Consider the following 8389-nt stretch of genomic DNA (forward strand, 5'->3'; position numbering starts at 1 on the left):
GCCATGCTGTGCCTCTAGGAAGACTATTCAGGATTCATTGTATTTCAAGTTCCTAGACTGATTCATTGCTTGCTGATGGTGTGTATCACCAAGTAAAGCAACATAGCCAGTGCTTCCTCTAGGTGGTGTTGGAGAAAAACTTAGTTTTTATTTATTTGTTTGGGTATAGCAAAGTTAGATACTTTATTTTGTTTAGCAACTATAGCAGGGAGAGAGTGCACGAGGACATGGGTTTTTTTAATAGTTAAACAATTATAACAAAAATATAAATGCTTGGTATAGACAATAATAAGCTATAGCTGCATTTTGTTTATACATAGGTTATTTTGATATTTTGTTTTTCTCACACTTATTTAGACACCAGTCTACATTTCATATTTACACATTTTTTACATAAAGTCACAACAACTTCTCACACAGTTCTTTTCCACTCGCCTCTCACAACCCTTGCTTTTAGAAATCTTGCATTATTAGGGTTACAGTTAGCCTAACTCTTGCTAATGGACTGTCATGCATTAAAATCCCCTACAAATCCCTGTCAGTTCTCTCTACTTGCACACTTTTGTACTTTTAGTACAACAAATATTTTTAAACTTTTATTTGCATTAAGCTATGGATTTTCAATTTTATATTAGATGTTTTAGCTTTAGGGGTTTTGATTGGATGTAATGATGATGCATGAATAGTGTTGTTTTTAGTATATTTTTTATAATAAAAATAACATAATTTTAAGCTAATAGCAATACAAGTAATAACATTTTTATAGCAATAATATGATGGGGTTGTTTTATAGTTTTAGTTATAAAACATAATACATTATATTTAGTATATAAAATAGATTTTTTTATAAGCTGTATGAAAGACATACACAGCGGTGTAAGTGGCTATACTATACTCAGTCCTCTGATCCCTGCGCTATTGGATACTTGGTAATTAAGGTACCTGGCTCCAAATATAAAGTGATTTAAAGAGTAGTCTTTAATAAAATCCTCTCACAAGCTGGCACATTTGCCAACGAGCTAGCTAAACCAGTGTGAGTGTACATGGGGAACAGTACGGGTCCAAACTGATTTAAGTTAAACTGCTCTCTGTAGATCAGGGTTCTAATTTTCCTGTCAAATATGTGGCAGGTACATAGACTCATAGGTCAGAAGGGACCAATATGATCATCTAGTCTGACCTCCTGCACAAGGCAGGCCACAGAACCCCATCCATCCACTTTTATAACAACCCCTAACCCAGGACTGAGTTATTGAAATCCTCAAAATTGGTTTGAAGACCTCAAGCTGCAGAGAATCCACCAGCAAGCGACCCATGCCCCACGCTGCAGGGGAAGGTGAAAAACCTCCAGGGCCCCTGCCAATCCGCCCTGGAGGAAAATTCCTTCCCGACCCCAAATATGGTGATCAGCTAAACCCTGAGCATGTGGGCAAGACTCACCAGCCAGCACCCAAGAAGGAATTCTCTGCAGTAACTCAGTTCCCATCCCATCCAACATCTCCCTGCAGACCATTGAGCAGACCTATCCGGTGATAATCCAAGATCAATTGCCCAAATTAACTATCCTATCATAACATCCCCTCCATATACTTATCAAGCTTAGTCTTGAAGCCAGAAAAGTCTTTTGCCCCCACTACTTCCCTCGGAAGGCTGTTCCAGAACTTCACTCCCCTAATGGTTAGAAACCTTCGTCTAATTTCAAGTCTAAACTTCCTAATATCCAGTTTGTACCCATTCGTCCTCGTGCCTACATTAGTACTAAACTTAAATAATTCCTCTCCCTCCCTAACGTTAACCACCCTAATATATTTATATAGAGCAAGCATATCCGCCCTCAGCCTTCTTTTGGCCAGGCTAAACAAGCCAAGCTCTTTGAGTCTCCTTTCATAAGGCAGGTTTTCCATTCCTCGGATCATCCTAGTAGCCCGTCTCTGGACCTGTTCCAGTAATACATAATATATGATGATGTGTTATAAAGATTCTATTAGCTCTGCTTTAGGATGACCTGCATAATTTGCTTGTGACTTTGCCACTCGTGAGTAATGCAGTCATCCCAGACTTCTGCTGCTAAAACCGTTATACCACATCCCATCTTCATGTAACTTTTCTCTATTGCACTTACAGTACAACGGATTTGATAGATTCTAATGGTATTCCCTGCTGTGAAGATAAGGAATATCCCTACAACCCATACAATCTTACTGATAGGTGGTAATGTTGAGAGATGATCTTAGCTGAGGTGTGCTTGCTGGGGGACATGGGGAATACAGGCATAAAAGTGGTTACAAGTCACTTTTGAACCTCCCTCTGCCCTGGAGCCACCATGTGCTCCACCTAGATCCCTGGAGTGAATTAAAGCAGCCTGAGAACTACTATAACTTCCACCGTCTACTCTCAGTCCCAAGGAACCATTCTGAGAATCAGGAATCTCCAGAGCATTGGGAGAACTTGGCAACTTTATATGTCCCAAGGATCCCAGTCACAGTAGATTTAGAAGAGTTTAGCATTGTCACACTGTTTGAAGTGGTTCACAACTAGAAGACAACCCAAACTGGTCGTGTGTTCTATAATTAAATTCATCAAGTCAGTAACAAATGTGAACTCATGGATCACGATAACAGTCTTACATCGAGTTAGGCAGTCACCATAGGCTCTCCTGTTTATCTTGTCACCCAGTCAAACTGGACTTAGTGTTTAAATGGTCACTTACCCCCAAAATCACACCACTTTCAGGTTCACACCACTTCCAGGCCCAAGAGACCACTCACTTACCACAGATCAGTTGGTACCCTAGATCTTACAACAAAGACAATGCCTGTAGCCAATTCTGTAATAAACTATCTATCTAAAGGTTTGTTCATTAGGAAAACGGAACAAGTTTACAGGTGAAAGCAAACAAACACACACACACATGAGTTATAATCTAAATTCTAAGAGTGAAAGAGTTGTAATGATCTGTTAAATTCAAAGTGTCTTTCAGGGCAAACCCAGAGGAACTCTACCTCAGTTTAGAGTCTCTGGACCTGTCAGAGGTCAAATAGCAAAGAAAGAGAGGAAAATTTTCCTGTGACTTTGTTTTAGTTCCATCATTCAGCTTCCAAGTTCACAGGACGAACTTTCTTGCACATAGTATTTCTCGGGTGTGATAGGACCATTAACCAATCCTGTATATTATGATGTTCTTTGGTGACCCATCTCATTTTGATAGCCCTTCTGGATGGGTGAAAGGGACAATTCCTGTGACTGGGTTCACAAGTTTGGAGCAAACATTTTCAAAATTATAAAACAAAGATTACATATTTTCTTATAGCACGGAATATAGACATTACAGTGAAATTAGTGCATGCAAAAATTTGCAAGCATTTCATAGTGTAAACACTAAATACATTCTTATAAGACTAATACCTATTTTGAGCAAAACTAACATATAGGTGAACTGGTCTGGTGTCCAGCTATAAGTTTGTCAATTCTTAGCTAATGCCTGCAGTCTTGGCAATGATTGACACCTGGTTTGTCAACATCACAGCTGCCCCATTGCAGGTCTGGGTGTGGCACTTTTAAAGTGCAGACATTGTGGAAGAGGGTGTGTGAAGAGAACCGGCTTTTGAGAGTGCGTAAAGAGGCATGTTATCCATTTTTTTTTCCTTCCCCCTCAGTCTGTGCACTTCCAGCAATGACACTATTCTCATAGCACCAGATTGACAGTACCTAGCCTACAAACAGCTTTAAATACACTTTGGCATGTTGCTTGAAGAGAGTAGTATAGCCAGTAGTAAAACATTCATGTGTGGATTATCCCAGATTATTACCCGTAACCAATGCTTTAAATTATGGGAGAAATTACAAAAGTAGTAATGGGCCATATTTGATGTTGACTGTGTGTCACTCTCATTGTAGTCAGGATTCTCTTTTATTATAATTCATAAAAATAAATCTGAGGGCAGAAATTGCTCTAATTGTAAATGGTTTAGAATGTATTTAAATATCCATGGCATAGCACAGTATACCAAGCTTTAGAAGCACTTTCAATTACATATTTTTTAATACATGGCACTTTATTTTAAAAAAGTCTCATTTGGAGGTTAAATAACAAAGCAGATTAGCTGCAATCAGTGTACCTACAGTGTCTTTTTAGACTCATCCTTAAAAAACAAAAATATTTACTGATCAGTAAGAAGTATAAAAATCTCTCATTCTGTCCCAAGTTGGTCTTGATATTTTACTTCCTATAAAATAAAGAAATACACATGAACTTTAGACTATGGAGTTTAACTATAACTGAGATAAAGATAAAATATAGAAGTTTTACCAGAAGAAAGCAAATACCAAAAGGTAGGAGACATTAGGGTTCAGATGGAAGCAAATTATATAATTTTTTTCTTGAGGGGACAGAACCTTCAGTGGTTTTCCTGCTTTAGAAAACTTGCTCCTTGTTGACAGTTGGACTAGAACTATATTTCATAAACCATAAAGCTCCCAGGTTGCTGGAAATTGATTTTGTGAAAATATGCGATACACAGGCTTTCAATATGGGTCCTGAATAGTCTGTCCCTAAAGTAATTATTTCCATTTACACCCCTGACCTGCTGGTGTCTTTGGTGGAGATGTAGTTTTTATGTACTTCAAAAGCCACAGATCTGTTTCCATCCCTCTTAATTTAATATAAACTGCACATGCTTTGATCAGTAAGGACTTTCATTTTTATACTTCTTCGATTTCATGACACCAATGGTTCTATATTTCACAGCATAGGGAGCAGAATGAAATTACACTGCTCTCAGACTTCAGAAATGTCTGGTTTGTATGATTCAGGACCGCCACACAAAGAAGAGGTCAGTCTCAATATTTCCATAAATGGCTCTTTCTGGAGGAGTCTATATGATAAGTCTGACAAAGTGCATGATTTGTTTTGTGTATGTTAGGGTGTGGAGTAGAGCAGAATATTTCCCCCCACTTCAAGCTATGTGAGTGGTACAATGCAATTTGATAATCAAATATACAATTAAAGATAGTAGAATGATATTATGGTTTTGACATATTTAAGTGAGGCAGCTCTAAGTAAGAGTTGCCAAACCATCTTGAAATCCATCCTCTTAAATTTTCCTGTTGCAGCCTCTCTCATGGGGAGTTCAGCCTCTTAATAATCATAGGTCTGATTCTCCTCTATTACATCAGTATCACTAAGAGCAGCAATTGGCCTCATGTGTATATGTTGCAAAAACTCACCATTACTATACTTAGTCTGAGTTAGACTCTAGCCACCGAAACTTATAGTATCTTAATTTGATGGGGCTTTCACCTAAGAAATTAGTATTTGGATTTAGTATTTTAAAACCATTTCTTCATTATTTACTTTGGGGTAAAGTTATACGCAAGGTTTTCTATTGTAATCAGTTCACTGTAAGATAATTGTTCCTATTGTTTCAATGCATAAATACTTAAAGATTTTCTTCACCTGCTCCAGCTCCTCCAACTTCTGTTGTTAACTGTCTTATTAGCTACCTATTTTCCTAAGTAGATCTGCTGCTGTATGATGATATTCATGCACAGTGACCAAAATTAAGTCACAGGAATAGATTACACAATACTACAGTGCTTCCCCTCACCCCATCACCATATATGGTAAGAAATTACTCTGAAAAAACAATCCATATGACCTCTTCTGGCTACTTGTGTTTATAAACAGTAGAGGGTGAGTTTCTGTCAGTGGAAGTAGTTAAAAGTACAGTAGATGTTAACACAGTTTGTCCAAACAATATTAGTTTAGTGCAGTATCAACAACACATGTTTAAACGAGACATTACAGTTTTCTTTGGCTATGAGGCTGCAATAACTGAAGAAATGATGATGATGGATTGTTACTTGTATAAAATGATGACCTCTGGCACACTGATAGAGAACACATAATCACAGCCCATCCAGGCTCTTGCTTGTGCCTTAGACAGTACTACTGTCAAATTGAATGAAAGAAAAGCTCAAATTTCTGAAAACATGTCTGGTCTGGCTTGGTGATCTACAGTATCAGCCATTTCATGGGTGCATCCATAAGGTATTTCAGCTCCTTTTCTTTGTGCAGGCCAGTAGAAGATAGGGCAGAGAGGCAGATGGCATCTCATATAGGAATCTCCTGTAGTGGGTGTATGTAGGGTTGCCAACTTTCTAATTGCACAAAATGGAACACCCTAGCCCCTGTCCACTTCTCTGCCTCTTCCCTGAGGTCTCACTCCTGCTCACTACATTCCTCCTCCCTCAGTGGGTTGCTCTGCCTCACCCTCACTCACTTTCACTGGGCTGGGGCAGAGGATTGGTGAGTGGAAGGGGGTGCGGGCTCTAACTGGGGGTGCAGGCTCTATGATGGGACCAGAAATTAGGGGTTCAGGGTGTGGGAGGGGGATTCAGGCTAGGGCAGGTAGTTGGGGTGCGGGAGGGTGGGAGGGCTCTGGCTGGAGGATGTGGGCTCTGGGGTAGGGCTGGCAATGAGGGGTTGGGGTGCAGGAGGGGGCTCCAGGCTGGGGGGGTGGGGCTGAGGAATTCAGAGTGTGGGAAGGGGTTGTGGGTTGAGCAATGGGGCACCAAAGGGGGCTTGGATGACTCAAGTGTAAACAAACACATCAAAAATAGAGAAATAAAAGCAGATGCTACTTCTGTGAGATTTTCTGAGTATGCATAGTAAGCCAAAAAAAGGAAGAAGAAAAAAAAGAGAAACCATTGGCTACAAGTAAAGTGTGTTTCCTGGGCAGTTATTTCATTTTGGGTTGCAAAACCATGTTTTCTCCCTCAAGATGAAAGCTGAAATAATCCCTTATAAAATTTTTGGTCCATACAAGCAATTGAACCATCCCTCTTCCTGATCAAAGGGAGAATTTTTTGAGTCTATATTTGAATTCTGCACTTTGGTACCTGGTTAGCCAGAACCCACTCAGATGCTGGCATGGCTCTGTGTGCTTTGGCTGAGTACCACATCTGTTGGGAAAACCATGAATTTTTACAGTAAAATTACCAAGTATCAGATTAGAGCCAATTCAGCCCCTTCCTTTTGACCTCTCTGTAGCTTGTTTAGCTGTGGCTAAATAAGAGGATGAAATCTATGGGCCATGAGGTTTTAGTGTTATGACTATGAGTTATAGAGAAGATATAAGAAAATACTAAAGTTTTTAGTCATAAATTAGAGTTGAATTAAGTACATTACAAGAAAAAAATCCATGCTTCAGTATGAGGCTGCCTTATTTCAGTGTCTGCGGAGGGGCAGTTTGCCAAACACCTTAATTCAGTGTTCACAGTGCACTTACAATGGCTGATCCTACTTACACTGAAGTCAATAGAAAAACTTCTGTTCACTTCATTGAGAGACAGATTGGCCCATAAACTGTCCCCTTATTATACATATTCTGGTGTTTGTGTGTGTTGCTGCACTACTCTGAACTAAGGGTTTTTTGATAAAGGGAAAGGGTAGTTAGGTAAAAAAATGTATTTCCCCTACAAAAGGACTCTTACAGCTTGCAGTATGATGCACATATCAAATTCTACGCTCCTTATTACAAAAAGGTGGGATGACAGTTCGGCTGATTGCCAGGTTGAGGGCTTCTCAGTAAGCAAACATTAACCCATAATGTGCTAAAATTAATACATTTTGACCACTTGCATATTAAAAAAAACCCAATTCCCAAATACACAAGACCACTGCTTGTATGAAATATTTTTTTCTCAATGTAAAAATGAGATGTCTCCATTGCAATGGCTTCTCTCCCCAGTAGACCAGTTGTTTGCTAATTGAAACGAATAAGATAATTGATTATTAAAAAGTTTGCCTAATATTTTCAGCTCTCTTGTCTTGTCATCCTTGCGCAGGGGCCATGCTAATCTTTTCTGTATCGTTTCAATTTTAGTATGTGCTTTGACAGGCAAATACATGGTTCTTAGGTACTAATTGCTTGTGGCCGATGCTTCAAGGCCAAAGGACACTATGCACAAGTACCTATTAGTATGAGGTTTCCATCCTTTACCTGATACTGTGCAATGTAATCTGCTATATTATATGCAAAAGAGTAACTGATAGAGTTATCTTTCAAAATATACTTTAATGTTTGCAAGGGAAACAAACAGATAATCTTCTTTCATTCATGGTTTAAAAAATTCCAAGGCAGCTTTGATGTTAAAAAGTTAAAGAAAAGTTAACTATTTATGTCCTGTCAACTGTTGCCTGGGTATCTTAAATTTAAAGTTATATTAATTTAGGATTTATTAGTGTGTTGGGAGATATTAAAAATGTTGCTTTGAAACAATATTCTTCATGTATGCAAACATGTTTAAAATAGTATTAAACATAAATTGTGTAGAGTCAAAGAGTAGGCTTCATATTTTTTTTCTTTTGAAGTCAATTGATGGTTTA

The 8389-nt window shown here is 38.6% G+C and overlaps 1 non-coding gene across 1 annotated transcript; it reads right to left on the reverse strand.

Annotated features, from left to right (window-relative positions):
* Window positions 1-7798: 7798 nt before the first annotated feature.
* Window positions 7799-7909, reverse strand: LOC127046054 (U6 spliceosomal RNA). The gene has a single exon (XR_007772919.1). It is a non-coding gene; the product is annotated as a U6 spliceosomal RNA (small nuclear RNA).
* Between the last annotated feature and the right edge of the window lie 480 nt (window positions 7910-8389).

This window comes from Gopherus flavomarginatus, chromosome 2, assembly GCF_025201925.1.
Source record: "Gopherus flavomarginatus isolate rGopFla2 chromosome 2, rGopFla2.mat.asm, whole genome shotgun sequence".
Taxonomy (NCBI): Eukaryota; Metazoa; Chordata; order Testudines; family Testudinidae; genus Gopherus; species Gopherus flavomarginatus.